Below are 15,634 nucleotides of genomic sequence, written 5' to 3' on the forward strand. Positions count from 1 at the left end.
TGGTCAGTCCTGGTGGGAGGTGCAGGGCCTGGAGCACTACATTAAACAGGGAATAGTGCCCAGGGGTTTGCGTATTACCCTGTCTCCTGCACACCGCATCAGGAATCCTGAATTCCTGAAGAGGTGGGAGAGGGAGGCAACATCCAGTTCCCTGAGACTTATGCAGCTTCTCTTGGATGAGGAGAGGCAGGTCTTGGGTAGAGTAGAAGGCAATCTCAACGAACAGATTGAGATTGCCAAGAAATTTCAGTCCGAACCAGAGTTTTCAACTAAGGAGGTCCAGTTACAGAACGCGGTGGAGCGGTTTCAATACCAACTTAAGGACCGCAAACACAAGCAATTCAATCGAGACTCTCAAGACTTTCGGGATAATAGGGCATATCAGTTTCTGACGAACCCACCAGTCACTCAGAACACAGATATCTCTTCCACGGACACGGAGACATCTGACGTGGAAAGAGAGAGATTCCCTAAAAATAGGGGGCGAGGACGTGGGTCGAATAGGTCTAGGGGACGCAATTATCGCCCAAGACAGAATCCACAAAACCCCCCCCAAAATCTCCCGACACCGGCACCAGGCTCCCCTTTTTTAGACCAGGGGACACATTATTACCCCTTGAGGAGTCGGAACGCTCAGTCATAGATATTGCATCTGTGACTGATATACTTCCCTCCCCAGATAAACGAGTAATTAACCTTTCTGCTCGTGCTCTCTCTCAGGTAGAATTGAAACTGCTGGGACGTGGACTGTCATTTGTTCCCACCAATAAGTTTGATGCTTTTAGGTGGACGAGGGACCTCCACCTTTTTGCCCGAAAATTAAAGTGGCATAAGTTTCACAAGCTTAGGGATAGGAAAGAGAGCCGTGAACTGGGTGTTCCCATGGATATCTTAAAGGACGTACATCTTCTCTACAACCTTGATCGAGCATTACCTAATGCAGAAGGGCTAGGCCCTTTCACGGCCCTCAAAAACAAAAATACTAGAATGCCCCCGATGGGTGATGTATCGTGTGTGGACGTGTTTTTACAACACGTGACCACAGAGCTATCCACCATACATCATATCCCACAAAAATTTAATTGTAGTAGGGAAGAGAGGATGGCGATTGCTAATCTTGAAAGGGACAAAGATATCGTCATCAAGCCCTCAGATAAGGGGGGCAATATTGTAATAATGGACATGCCGGCCTATCGCAGAATGTGTCTCACAGTCCTGGAGGATGGGATGGGATATGAAATACTTCCCAGTAATCCTACCACCGGCCTACAGGGGACTCTGAGACACATTCTGGATAGAGCAAAGAAAGCCTCCCTCATTAGTGGTGAGGAATTTGAGTTTTTATATCCACTCCACCCGGTCACGGCTACATTTTATTGTCTGCCGAAGGTACACAAGGAAACCACCCCAATCAGGGGACGCCCTATTGTCTCGGGGGTGGGAAGTCTGTCCCAAAACTGCGGTATCTACGTGGACAAGGTGCTACGCCCCTTTGTGTCATCTCTGCCGTCTCATATCAGAGACACGGGGGATCTATTAGGAAAACTGGAGGACATCTGCATCGAGCCACACTGGTTTCTGGCCTCTGTGGATGTGGAGGCGTTGTACTCCTCCATTCCACACGAAAGAGGTTTGGAAGCGAGCAGCCATTTCCTGAAGACCAGGGGCCAACAATATGTGGAGCATAATACCTTCACTCTTGAACTTTTGAGGTTTATATTGGTGAGCAACTTCTTCCTGTTTGATGGACGTATATACCACCAGCTCAGGGGCACTGCGATGGGTAGCTCTTGTGCCCCATCGTATGCCAATTTGCTCCTGGGCTGGTGGGAGGAGTCTGTTGTGTTTGCTGAACCGTCACCATGGTTCGCCGATATGGTCGCTCTCTGGTCACGCTACATTGACGATATTTTCGTGTTGTGGAGCGGACCAGAGAGCGACTTTGAGAGGTTCATCTCGGAGTTGAATACAAATAACTTCAACCTGAGGTTTACCTCGGTGATTGTGGAGGACCGCCTCCCCTTCCTGGATGTGGTGATCTGTAGGGACGGGAGGGGCGGCCTCAGCACCTCCATCTATCGTAAGCCCACCTCCACCAACTCTCTTCTCAGATGGGATAGTTGCCACCCTGTGCCCCTTAAGAGAGGTATTCCGACCGGACAGTACCTGAGATTAAAACGTAACTGCTCTGAGTCCGGTGATTTCAGGCGCCAGGCGAGGGACCTAAGAGCGAGATTTCAGGAGAGGGGGTATCCTGACAGGACCCTCAGACTGGCGTATGAGAAGACCAAATCACGGACTCGGACAGAGCTTCTCCATCCTGTTACCACCAGGGAGAAGGAATCTCAAGGTACTGTCCGGGTGATAGGTACATTTGATGCCGCGGCCTCTCAGGTGAGGGGGATCTTGTCACGACATTGGAAGACACTTCTCATGGACCCGGATCTTTCGGATGTGTTGGGCCCTAGTGTCTCACTAACTTTCCGAAGAGGCAACAATTTGCGGGACAGACTCGTGCACAGCCACTTTGCCCCTTTGGCGAAACCACGGACGTGGTTGAACACACCCGTGACGTGCTGCCACAGATGTGGACATTGCAGCTTCTGCGGCAGCCTCTCACAGGGTAAGTCCTTCACTGGGGAACCTAATGATACTGTGTATCAGGTGAAGGACTTTATGAATTGTCGTACGGCGGGCGTGATCTATCTGGTCACATGCATTTGCGGACTCCGCTATATAGGAAAAACGTTTAGGGAGTTACGCAAACGCATGGGGGAACATCTCGGGGACATCCGTAACAACAAAGATACCCCCGTAGCACGCCACGTACAGACGGCACATGACGGACGCACCTCGGCCATCACCTTTATGGCCATTGAGCGGGTGCCAAGACCCTTACGAGGGGGAGACTGGAATAGGCGTATTCTACAGAGGGAGTGCTGGTGGACCTTCACCCTCAACACAGTCACCCCTCAGGGCCTTAATGAACAATTAAACTTCTCGTGCTTTCTGTAAATACCAATTTTTCCTAGTCATATTCCTGGTATCAGTTTATCCTGGTCATATAACCTCTGTATCATTGGTCTTATTAGGGGAACTGTGGCCAGACACTGCCATGTCCCCCTCAGATATGAAGGATGGGGAGGTTGAGGTCCTACCAGACCAAAGAGCGATGCATCGCTCCCCCCTATTCCTATGTTAGATTCTTAATCCCAGCTTTGTAATGCTTGGGTTCATAAGCCCCTCCTATCGGTAATCCCTAATGAGGGGGGTAACCAAGTTTCTACTGCATGCAGACCGGAGGAGTGGTCGTGCATATTATTGTAAATATTCCATGGTGATACTATCCCGTCTGGGCACGGTGCCTGACGCGGCTCCTATCAGTTCACCTGGAATTGCTTGTTGTTGCGCTCCGATCACGTGACCCCCGCGATGCTATGATGGCCCGTGATGCGGGCAGTCTGCGGCGGTCACGTGATGCGGAAGCGCCTCCGTGCGTTCCACCTCGGGCCTGTGACACGCAGGGAGAGCTCTCTGCGCATGCGCAAGTGCGTCACTTCCGGCCACAAGAGCGGATGACGGGCGCACTGGCTGCGACGTCATACGGGGGCGCCGGGGTCTTGTTTGGATAACGCACAGGGCCCCACAGCCTTATAAAAGGGGCGTTAATCGCCACGATGGCTGCCGGTCACCCCACCACTGCGGACACCACCACCCTGGGTCACAGCCTGCTGGTGGAACTATAGCCATACGCCTGACCGCTGCCATACAAAAGTAAGTAACCTGCCTTCATGGCCCGATATGGGCTGATGGTATGGAAGCACGCATATGCTGTTTTACTTATTCAGTCTTTGTTTCTGATATGATTTCTAGACTCAGCCGTAACCTGACTGTAGTATTGCCCCGTGTCCCCTGATGAATCCTGGGGCATACTCTTTGTGAAGAAACGCGTCGGGACACTTGAGTATTCCTCTCACTTTTATCCCCCATTGTGGATAATTTCTGTGGTGGGGTTACGTTTATTTTGGTACACTTGTGTGTTTTTTTGCTCCTCTGGACGGATTTTTCTTCCTGATGTGTGAGGGCCTCACTAGGGTCATCTATTTAGGTTAAGAGTTCCTGTCTGGGTCACCCCTTGCGGGGCTTTTTGGACCCCGTCCTGAGGATATTTGTTACAGGGTGGACCAGGCCAAGCAGGGAGTCACTAGGGTTTGCTAACTTCTTCTGACATAGCCGTGCCCGGCTTGCCATCCATGGTCCAGCCCACCTATAACACCTTACCAATATTTGCATTTACTGGTCTCTCTGTACCAGTTCGTGTATGTACGTGTCTTACTTGTTGTTTTGTCTGTAGGGGCCGTCGTTTTACTCCTATTATTTAATAAAAGTGATATTTTAGTAGTTACTGCCCCGTTTAGTTTATTATTAACAACTTCCTTACCTACAAATTAAAAATACGGATTCCTCTTGAGCCACAATTGTTTTTACTGAATGATCTTTCAACATTAAGTAGTCATAAACCTCAAAAGATCCTACTAGGCAGAACATTACTATTGGCCTGATCAGTCGGAGCTGGTTCGCTCATCATGCCCCAGAAGTAAATAATTGGATAAATCTGGTTAATAAGGTGAAGAACTATGAACGGATTCTTTATAAGCAGAGAGGTGGATTAGAGAAATGGGTTAACCACCTCAGCCCCCCTAGCTTAAACACCCTTAATGACCAGGGCACTTTTTACACTTCTGCACTACACTATTTTCACTGTTTATTGCTCGGTCATGCAACTTACCACCCAAATGAATTTTACCTCCTTTTCTTCTCACTAATAGAGCTTTCATTTGGTGGTATTTCATTGCTGCTGACATTTTTACTTTTTTTGTTATTAATCAAAATTTTACGATTTTTTTGCAAAAAAAAGAAATTTTTCACTTTCAGTTGTAAAATGTTGCAAAAAAAACGACATCCATAGATAAATTTTTCTCAAAATTTATTGTTCTACATGTCTTTGATAAAAAAAAAATGTTTGGGTAAAAAAAAAATGGTTTGGGTAAAAGTTATAGCGTTTACAAACTATGGTACAAAAATGCGAATTTCCGCTTTTTGAAGCAGCTCTGACTTTCTGAGCACCTGTCATGATTCCTGAGGTTCTACAATGGCCAGACAGTATAAACACCCCACAAATGACCCCATTTCGGAAAGTAGACACCCTAAGGTATTCTCTGATGGGCATAGTGAGTTCATAGAACTTTTTATTTTTTGTCATAAGTTAGCGGAAAATGATGATTTTTTTTTTTTTCTTACAAAGTCTCATATTCCACTAACTTGTGACAAAAAATAGAAACTTCCATGAACTCACTATGCCCATCACGAAATACCTTGGGGTGTCTTCTTTCCAAGATGGGGTCACTTGTGGGGTAGTTATACTGCCCTGGCATTTTAGGGGCCCAAATGCATGCGAAGTAGTTTGAAATAAAAATCTGTAAAAAATGGCCGGTGAAATCCGAAAGGTGCTCTTTGGAATGTGGGCCCCTTTGCCCACCTAGGCTGCAAAAAAGTGTCACACATGTGGTATTGCCGTACTCAGGAGAAGTTGGGCAATGTTTTTTGGGGTGTCATTTTACATATACCCATGTTAGGTGAGAGAAATATCTTGGCAAAAGACAACCTTTCCCATTTTTTTATACAAAGTTGGCATTTGACCAAGATATTTATCTCACCCAGCATGGGTATATGTAAAATGACACCCCAAAACACATTGCCCAACTTATTCTGAGTACGGCAATACCACATGTGTGACACTTTTTTGCAGCCTAGGTGGGCAAAGGGGCCCACATTCCAAAGAGCACCTTTAGGATTTCACAGGTAATTTTTTACACATTTTGATTTCAAAATACTTACCACACATTAGGGCCCCTAGAATGCCAGGGCAGTATAACTACCCCACAAGTGACCCCATTTTGGAAAAAAGACACCCCAAGGTATTCCGTGAGGGGCATGGCGAGTTCCTAGAATTTTTTATTTTTTGTCACAAGTTAGCGGAAAATGATGATTTTTTTTTTCTTACAAAGTCTCATATTCCAATAACTTGTGACAAAAAATAAAAACTTCCATGAACCCACTATGCCCATCACGAAATATCTTGGGGTGTCTTCTTTCCAAAATGGGGTCACTTGTGGGGTAGTTATACTGCCCTGGCATTTTAGGGGCCCGAATGCGTGAGAAATAGTTTGAAATCAAAATGTGTAAAAAATGAAATCCGAAATCCGAAAAGGTGCTCTTTGGAATGTGGGCCCCTTTGCCCACCTAGGCTGCAAAAAAGTGTCACACATGTGGTATTGCCGTATTCAGGAGAAGTTGGGCAATGTGTTTTGGGGTGTCATTTTACATATACCCATGCTGGGTGAGAGAAATATCTTGGCAAAAGACAACTTTTCCCATTTTTTTTATACAAAGTTGGCATTTGACCAAAGTTGGCATTTCTAGGAACAAATGCCTGAAGAGGGGCACACTTGTGTAAAAATTGTCCACATAAAGATGGTACCCCTTGCCAAATAAGGGTGACACCAAGTCCCAGACTGTCTTCCCACTGCTCCCCAGGTAGTCAGGGCAACCGACTGGCTCCAGGGTCTGATCTTTTCCCTCATAGATCCGAAATTTGTGGGTATAGCCTGTGGCCCTTTCACAGAGCTTATACAATTTGACCCCATACCGGGCGTGCTTGATTGGGATGTATTGTTTGATGCCAAGGCGCCCGGTAAAATGTATTAGGGACTCGTCTACGCAGATGTTTTGCTCAGGGGTATACAAATCTGCAAATTTCTGGTTGAATTGGTCTATGAGGGGCCGAATCTTGTGGAGCCAGTCAAAAGCTGGGTGGCATCTGGGACGAGAGGTTGTGTTGTCGCTAAAGTGCAGGAAACGCAGGATGGTCTCAAAACGTGTCCTGGACATAGCAGCGGAGAACATGGGCATGTGATGAATCGGGTTCGTGGACCAATATGACCGCAATTCATGCTTTTTGGTTAGAACCATGTTGAGGAGAAGGCCCAGAAAATTTTTACATTCGGAAACTTGGACTGGTTTCCACCGGAAAGACTGGGCATAAGAGCTTCCCGGGTTGGCGGCTATAAATTGAGTGGCATACCGATTTGTTTCTGCCACGACTAAGTCCAAGAGCTCCGCAGTCAAGAACAGCTCAAAAAATCCCAGTGCCGAACCGATCTGAGCTGTCTTAACCCGAACTCCAGACTGGGCGGTGAAAGGGAAAACTAATGGTGCGGCTGAAGTTGGGGACTGCCAATCAGGGTTTTCCAGCACCTCAGGGATTCTAGGGGCTCTACGGGCCTGTCTTTGCTGTGGCTGCGACGGGGTAACTATTGCACGTGCCACTGTACCAGCTTCAACTGCCCTTCTGGTGCTCGCCACTTCACCATGTTGTACGGCAGTGCTGGTACTAGGTCCAGGATGGGCTGCGCTGCTGGTGTATGCCTCACCACGTAATCCGACAGCGCCAGCCCCACTCTGCTGCCCTTGAAACGGATCCTGCGCAACTTGTGGTCTAGCAACAAGGGGCCGGGTACGCCTGGTGCTATCACGGACCTCAACCTCCTCGTCCGAACTTTGGGTCAGACTGCCACTGCTTTCTACAGGTTCATATTCTGACCCGCTAGATTCGTCAGATGAGGGTTCCCATTCCTCATCCGACTGTTTCAGAAGCCTGTAGGCCTCTTCAGAAGAATACCCCCTGTTTGACATTTGGACTACTAAATTTAGGGGTATTCCCTGAGACTACCCAAGAAAAAAAGCAAGCCTGTCTTACAAAGGGGAGGCTAGCGAAGTACCGGAGGCCACTGCGATTGATAAAAAATATCAAAACTGATTTTTTTTTTATCGCCGCAGCGCTTGTAAAGTGATTGTGCGGTGCGGTGGGCTGGGCGCTAACCGACGCTAACTACCTAACCAAGGGACCTAAACTATCCTAAAACTATAAATCAATACCAGTGAAAAAAAAAAGTGACAGTTTACACTGATCACTTTTTTCACTTTCACTAGGTGATTGACAGGGGCGATCAAGGGGTTAATTGGGGTGATGGAGGGTGATGGAGGGTGATCTGGGGGCTAAGTGTGGTGTTAATGGGTAGCCACAGTGATGTGTGCTCCTCTGCTGGAACCAACCGACGAAAAAGACCAGCAGAGGAGCACAGAAGCCATTTAACACATTATATTTATAAATATAATGTGTTAGATGGCTTCTGATTCGATTTTTTGAAAATCATCAACCTGCCAGCGACGATCATTGGCTGGCAGGTTGATGACGAACTTGTCTTTTAAATTTTGCCGGCCCGCGATGCGCATGCGCGGGCCGGCTTTGCCCGAAATCTCGCGTCTCACGAGAGGACGCACCGGCGCGTCCACCCAGAGTAACAGGACCGCCGCAAAGACGCAATTCTGCGTACGGCGGTCCCGAGCAGGTTAACATATGGGACGGCTGGTAATTCTGATAGGACTGTACCTGGAATATATTTATTTATTTATATATTAATAACTTTTCTTTTCTCTTTCCCCCTCCTCTCTCTTCCCTTCTACTTATTTCTTCCGAGGGGGGTTGGAGGCGGGGCTGGACGCATCACAGAGTGGGGGGGGGAGATAATGGGGTTAAGGGGGAAAAAGGTTGAAAAATTTATACTAAGTTTGAATTGTACTCTGTGTATTTGCTTTTTATAGTAATAAAGATGTTAAATAAAAAAAATAAAAAAGCAAAATGATTTTTCCCAACTCGATTTCTACTCTGTTGCTTGGACTTTAGCTGTCATTTTGGTCTTATATGAAAGCTTTCAAACAAGACCACTAGCATGCTTCTAGCTGCTACCATTCAGGAGATAGCAGCATCTAAAGCAGGGCAGAACAGTTAGCTACTTTTCCCACTACCCAAGCTGGACTCGGGGAAAACAGTTAGGTGGTTATTTTTTGGTGCAGCGGATGAGTTAGGTAAACACACCAATATATTAGACTGCCTGTTGACAATAAGTCTGATGCACAGTAAGATTATTTTTAACAGAACAGTTTAAGTATTAACCCCTTCAGGACCCTGCCATTTTTCACCTAAAGGGGTTGTCCGGCTAGGGAAGTGCTAAAGCATGCCCATCAGAGCCGGTGACGTCACCGAACACACTGTTTACACACTGTGTTATTGTAAACAAAAGAGCCCGTACCCTGCGTCATGTAGCGCAGGGCAAGTGAGCGCATCGGAGCATCAGGGGTGCTGCCTGGACAACCCCTGGACAAGGTCATTTTTTGCATATCTGACATGTGTCACTTTATGTAATATGTGGTGATAACTTTAAAACACTTTTACTTATACAAACCATTCTGAGATTGTTTTCTCGTCACATATTGTATTTCATGACCGTGGTAAATTTAAGTCAATATATTTTATTTTAATTTATAAAAAAATACAAAACTTATCAAAAATTTTAAAAAATTCACAATTTTAAAAATGTCAATTTCTCTGCTTTTAAAACAGATAGTGATACCTCCTAAAATAGTTATTACTTTATGTTTCCCATATGTCTACTTCATGTTTGGATCATTTTGTAAATTACATTTTCTTTTTTTGGGACGTTAGAAGGCTTAGAAGTTTAGACGAAGAGTTGAGCGAACACCTGGATGTTCGGGTTCGAGAAGTTCGGCCGAACTTCCCGGAAATGTTCGGGTTCGGGATCCGAACCCGACCCGAACTTCGTCCCGAACCCCATTGAAGTCAATGGGGACCCGAACTTTTCGGCACTAAAAAGGCTGTAAAACAGCCCAGAAAAGGGCTAGAGGGCTGCAAAAGGCAGCACAATGTAGTTAAATCCCCTGCAAACAAATGTGGATAGGGAAATGAATAAAAATAAAAATTTAATAAATAAAAATTAACCAATATCAATTGGAGAGAGGTCCCATAGCATAGAATCTGGCTTCATGTCAGCAGAGAATCAGTCTTCATGTCATAGCAGAGAATCAGGCTTCACGTCACCCACCACTGGAACAGTCCATTGTCAGATATTTAGGCCCCGGCACCCAGGCAGAGGAGAGAGGTCCCATAACATAGAATCTGGCCTTATGTCAGCAGAGAATCAGTCTTCATGTCATAGCAGAGAATCATGCTTCATGTTACCCACCACTGGAACAGTCCATTGTCAGATATTTAGGCCCAGGCACCAAGGCAGAGGAGAGAGGTCCCATAACAGAGATTCAGGCTTCATGTCAGCAGAGAATCAGTCTTCATGTCATAGCAGAGAATCATGCTTCACGTCACCCAACATTGGAACAGTCCATTGTCATATAATTTAGGCCCCGGCACCCAGACAGAGGAGAGAGGTCCCAAAACATAGAATCTGGCTTCATGTCAGCAGAGAATCAGTCTTCATGTCATAGCAGAGAATCAGGCTTCACGTCACCCACCACTGGAACAGACCATTGTCAGATATTTAGGACCAGGCACCCAGGCAGAGGAGAGAGGTCCCATAGCAGAGAATCTGGCTTCATGTCAGCAGAGAATCAGTCTTCATGTCATAGCAGAGAATAATGCTTCACGTCACCCAACATTGGAACAGTCCATTGTCATATAATTTAGGCCCCGGCACCCAGACAGAGGAGAGAGGTCCCAAAACATAGAATCTGGCTTCATGTCAGCAGAGAATCAGTCTTCATGTCATAGCAGAGAATCAGGCTTCACGTCACCCACCACTGTAACAGTCCATTGTCAGATATTTAGGCCCCGGCACCCAGGCAGAGGAGAGAGGTCCCATAACAGAGATTCAGGCTTCATGTCAGCAGAGAATCAGTCTTCATGTCATAGCAGAGAATCATGCTTCACGTCACCCACCACTGGAACAGTCCATTGTCAGATATTTAGGCCCAGGCACCAAGGCAGAGGAGAGAGGTCCCATAGCAGAGAATCTTGCTTCATGTCAGCAGAGAATCAGTCTTCATGTCATAACAGAGAATCATGCTTCACGTCACCCACCACTGGAACAGTCCATTGTCAGATATTTAGGCCCAGGCACCCAGGCAGAGGAGAGAGGTCCTATAACAGAGATTCAGGCTTCATGTCAGCAGAGAATCAGTCTTCATGTCATAGCAGAGAATCATGCTTCACGTCACCCACCACTGGAACAGTCCATTGTCAGATATTTAGGCCCAAGCACCCAGGCAGAGGAGAGAGGTCCCATAGCAGAGAATCTGGCTTCATGTCAGCAGAGAATCAGTCTTCATGTCATAGCAGAGAATCATTCTTCACGTCACCCAACATTTGAACAGTCCATTGTCATATAATTTAGGCGCCGGCACCCAGACAGAGGAGAGAGGTCCCATAACATAGAATCTGGCTTCATGTCAGCAGAGAATCAGTCTTCATGTCATAGCAGAGAATCAGGCTTCACGTCACCCACCACTGTAACAGTCCATTGTCAGATATTTAGGCCCCGGCACCCAGGCAGAGGAGAGAGGTCCCATAACAGAGATTCAGGCTTCATGTCAGCAGAGAATTAGTCTTCATGTCATAGCAGAGAATCATGCTTCACGTCACCCACCACTGGAACAGTCCATTGTCAGATATTTAGGCCCAGGCACCCAGGCAGAGGAGAGAGGTCCCATAGCAGAGAATCTGGCTTCATGTCAGCAGAGAATCAGTCTTCATGTCATAGCAGAGAATCATGCTTCACGTCACCCACCACTGGAACAGTCCATTGTCAGATATTTAGGCCCAAGCACCCAGGCAGAGGAGAGAGGTCCCATAGCAGAGAATCTGGCTTCATGTCAGCAGAGAATCAGTCTTAATGTCATAGCAGAGAATCATGCTTCACGTCACCCAACATTAGAACAGTCCATTGTCATATAATTTAGGCCCCGGCACCCAGACAGAGGAGAGAGGTCCCATAACAGAGATTCAGGCTTCATGTCAGCGACTCAGCAGAGAATCAGTCTTCATGTCATAGCAGAGAATCAGGCTTCATGTCACCCACCACTGGAACAGGCCACGGTCAGATATTTTTAGGCCCCGGCACCCAGACAGAGGAGAGGTTCATTCAACTTTGGGTTGCCCCGCAATATAATGGTAAAATGAAAATAAAAATAGGATTGAAAGAGGAAGTGACCTGGAGTGCAATAATATATGGTTAAGGGGAGGTAGTTAATGTCTAATCTGCACAAGGGATGGACAGGTCCTGTGGGATCCATGCCTGGTTCATTTTTATGAACGTCAGCTTGTCCACATTGGCTGTAGACAGGCGGCTGCGTTTGTCTGTAATGAGGCCCCCTGCCGTGCTGAATACACGTTCAGACAAAACGCTGGCCGCCGGGCAGGCCAGCACCTCCAAGGCATAAAAGGCTAGCTCTGGCCACATGCACAATTTGGAGACCCAGAAGTTGAATGGGGCCGAACCATCAGTCAGTACGTGGAGGGGTGTGCACACGTACTGTTCCACCATGTTAGTGAAATGTTGCCTCCTGCTAACACGTTCCGTATCAGGTGGTGGTGCAGTTAGCTGTGGCGTGGTGACAAAACTTTTCCACATCTCTGCCATGCTAACCCTGCCCTCAGAAAAGCTGGCCGTGACACAGCTGCGTTGGCGACCTCTTGCTCCTCCTCTGGTACAATATATAGGGTTCGGACCGCGCTTCTGGTCCAGGTCAGTATGCAAGTTCTTTAATCCTTCTCACTTCCTCGTTTGCAGAGAGAGCCTGAGGGCTGCAAATACCCCTCAAGTAGATATCCTGCAACCAATGGAATTATAATAGTGTAAATCCGTATGTAACAATAACCTGCATTGCACTGATTGTACTCACACACTGCGTATCACACAAGGCGTAAATGTAATCTCTCCGTGGTAGGTTGCTCTTATTCTGTCGAAACAGCCACGTTTCCATACAATCTGGTTTAGTCCCCACACGGACTCAAAAAACAGAGCAATGTAATAAAGGAGCGCTTTGTTGAAAAGGGCTATAAAAATGAAGACCTGGAGAGGTGTATAAAAGATATAACAGAACAGCAAGAGAGAACTCCCAATAGTAAACCTAAAAAAATAGAGAAGACCATCGATTTTCGTTTTTCATTTATAACCCAGTTCACACAGTGTTCTGGTGAACTGAAAAACGCAATCAGAAAAAACTGGTCGATTTTAAAAAATGACCCGATTTTGGGACGTGTTATTCCTGAGCAACCGACAGTCATCTATAAAAAGGCTCCCAACCTAAAAAATAAATTGGTACACAGCGCCAATCGTTCTGAAAATAAATATAAAAATAAAAAAATGAAAAATAGCTTTAATTGGTGTGGTTTTTGCATTCCATGCAAGAACAGAAAAAGAACAGAAAAATTACAAAAGAGTACGCTAATCAAAAGCACCAATAAAGATAAAAAATTAGAAGTAGTAGGTGAGATGACTTGTCATAGTAAAGGGGTTGTATATGTACTGGAGTGCCCTTGTGGCCTCCAGTATGTTGATCGGACTATTAGACCTCTAAAAGTCCGCATACAGGAACACATAAGAAATATAAAAAAAGGTCTTGAAAGTCATGGAGTATCGGCCCATTATAAAAAATACCACCAAAAAAACCCAGAGGGTCTAAAGTTTATGGGAGTGGAATCCGTACAAAACCATTGGAGGGGAGGCAGTCTTTTGGAAAAAATCAATAGGCAGGAAACCAAGTGGATATACGAATTAGGTACACTACAGCCGGGAGGTCTAAATGTAGATTTTGACCTGCAGGCTGTATTGAATTAGTGAAAAAACGTTATATACTAAAAAGCATGCTCATGTGAATGGGGACGTAACTACATGCGTCTTCTTTCCCCTGGGGATGAGGAGAGTCCAGTATAGGGTTAATAGCAGGATGGGAAAATACTGTGGAAGAATACACCTGATTCCTGATTAGTTGCAAGGAAGGAATAAGAAGGTGGGGGAGGGAGAAAACAAGTGTGCCCCTGACGAAGCTCTAGGAGTGAAACCCGGGTCGGGCAGAAGCAGCAGACGCTGGGAATTTTATGTGTTTTAAAAGCTGTTTTAAGAAAGTTGTCTTGTGAGTATGGACAAATAAAAAGTTTTAAAGAAGTATTACGGAGCTTCACTATTGCAGAAGCCATTCTTGTCCACAGAATACTTTCAGGAATCTGAAGAAAGGAAACACAGATTTGTCTGTGGTATATACCATTTGAGTCCGTGTGGGGACTGAACCAGATTGTATGGAAACGTGGCTGTTTCGACAGAATAAGAGCAACCTACCACGGAGAGATTACATTTACGCCTTGTGTGATACGCAGTGTGTGAGTACAATCAGTGCAATGCAGGTTATTGTTACATACGGATTTACACTATTATAATTCCATTGGTTGCAGGATATCTACTTGAGGGGTATTTGCAGCCCTCAGGCTCTCTCTGCAAACGAGGAAGTGAGAAGGATTAAAGAACTTGCATACTGACCTGGACCAGAAGCGCGGTCCGAACCCTATATATTGTACCTGTTTATAACGTGATTGAACCCACATCACTTTTCGGACCTGCTGCATAACATTATTGCGGACTGGTGATAGATATATTTATTTCTTTATTGTATCTTGCTCCTCCTCTGCCTTCGCCTTGGGCTTCCACTGGTTCCCCTGTGACATTTGGGAATGCTCTCAGTAGCGCGTCTACCAACGTGCGCTTGTACTCGCGCATCTTCCTATCACGCTCCAGTGCAGTAAGTAAGGTGGGCACATTGTCTTTGTACCGTGGATCCAGCAGGGTGGCAACCCAGTAGTCCGCACACGTTAAAATGTGGGCAACTCTGCTGTCGTTGCGCAGGCACTGCAGCATGTAGTCGCTCATGTGTGCCAGGCTGCCCAGAGGTAAGGACAAGCTGTCCTCTGTGGGAGGGGTATCGTCATCGTCCTGCGTTTCCCCCCAGCCACGCACCAGTGATGGGCCCGAGCTGCGTTGGGTGCCACCCCGCTGTGAACATGCTTCATCCTCATCCTCATCCTCCTCCACCTCCTCCTCATCCTCGTCCTTCTCGTCCTCCAGTAGTGGGCCCTGTCTGGCCACATTTGTACATTTGTACCTGGCCTCTGCTGTTGCAAAAAACCTCCCTCTGAGTCACTTCGAAGAGACTGGCCTGAAAGTGCTAAAAATGACCCCTCTTCCTCCTCCTCCTCCTCCTCCTCCTGGGCCACCTCCTCTTCCATCATCGCCCTAAATGTTTTCTCAAGGAGACATAGAAGTGGTATTGTAACGCTGATAACGGCGTCATCGCCACTGGCCATGTTGGTGGAGTACTCGAAACAGCGCAACAGGGCACACAGGTCTCGCATGGAGGCCCAGTCATTGGTGGTGAAGTGGTGCTGTTCCGCAGTGCGACTGACCCGTGCGTGCTGCAGCTGAAACTCCACTATGGCCTGCTGCTGCTCGCACAGTCTGTCCAGCATGTGCAAGGTGGAGTTCCACCTGGTGGGCACGTCGCATATGAGGCGGTGAGTGGGAAGGCCGAAGTTAGGCTGTAGCGCAGACAGGCGAGCAGAGGCAGGTTGTGAACACCGGAAGCGCGAACAGACGGCCCGCACTTTATGCAGCAGCTCTGACATGTGGGGTTAGTTTCGAATGAACTTCTGCAC

Source organism: Bufo bufo, chromosome 3 (assembly GCF_905171765.1).
Source record: "Bufo bufo chromosome 3, aBufBuf1.1, whole genome shotgun sequence".
NCBI lineage: Eukaryota > Metazoa > Chordata > Amphibia > Anura > Bufonidae > Bufo > Bufo bufo.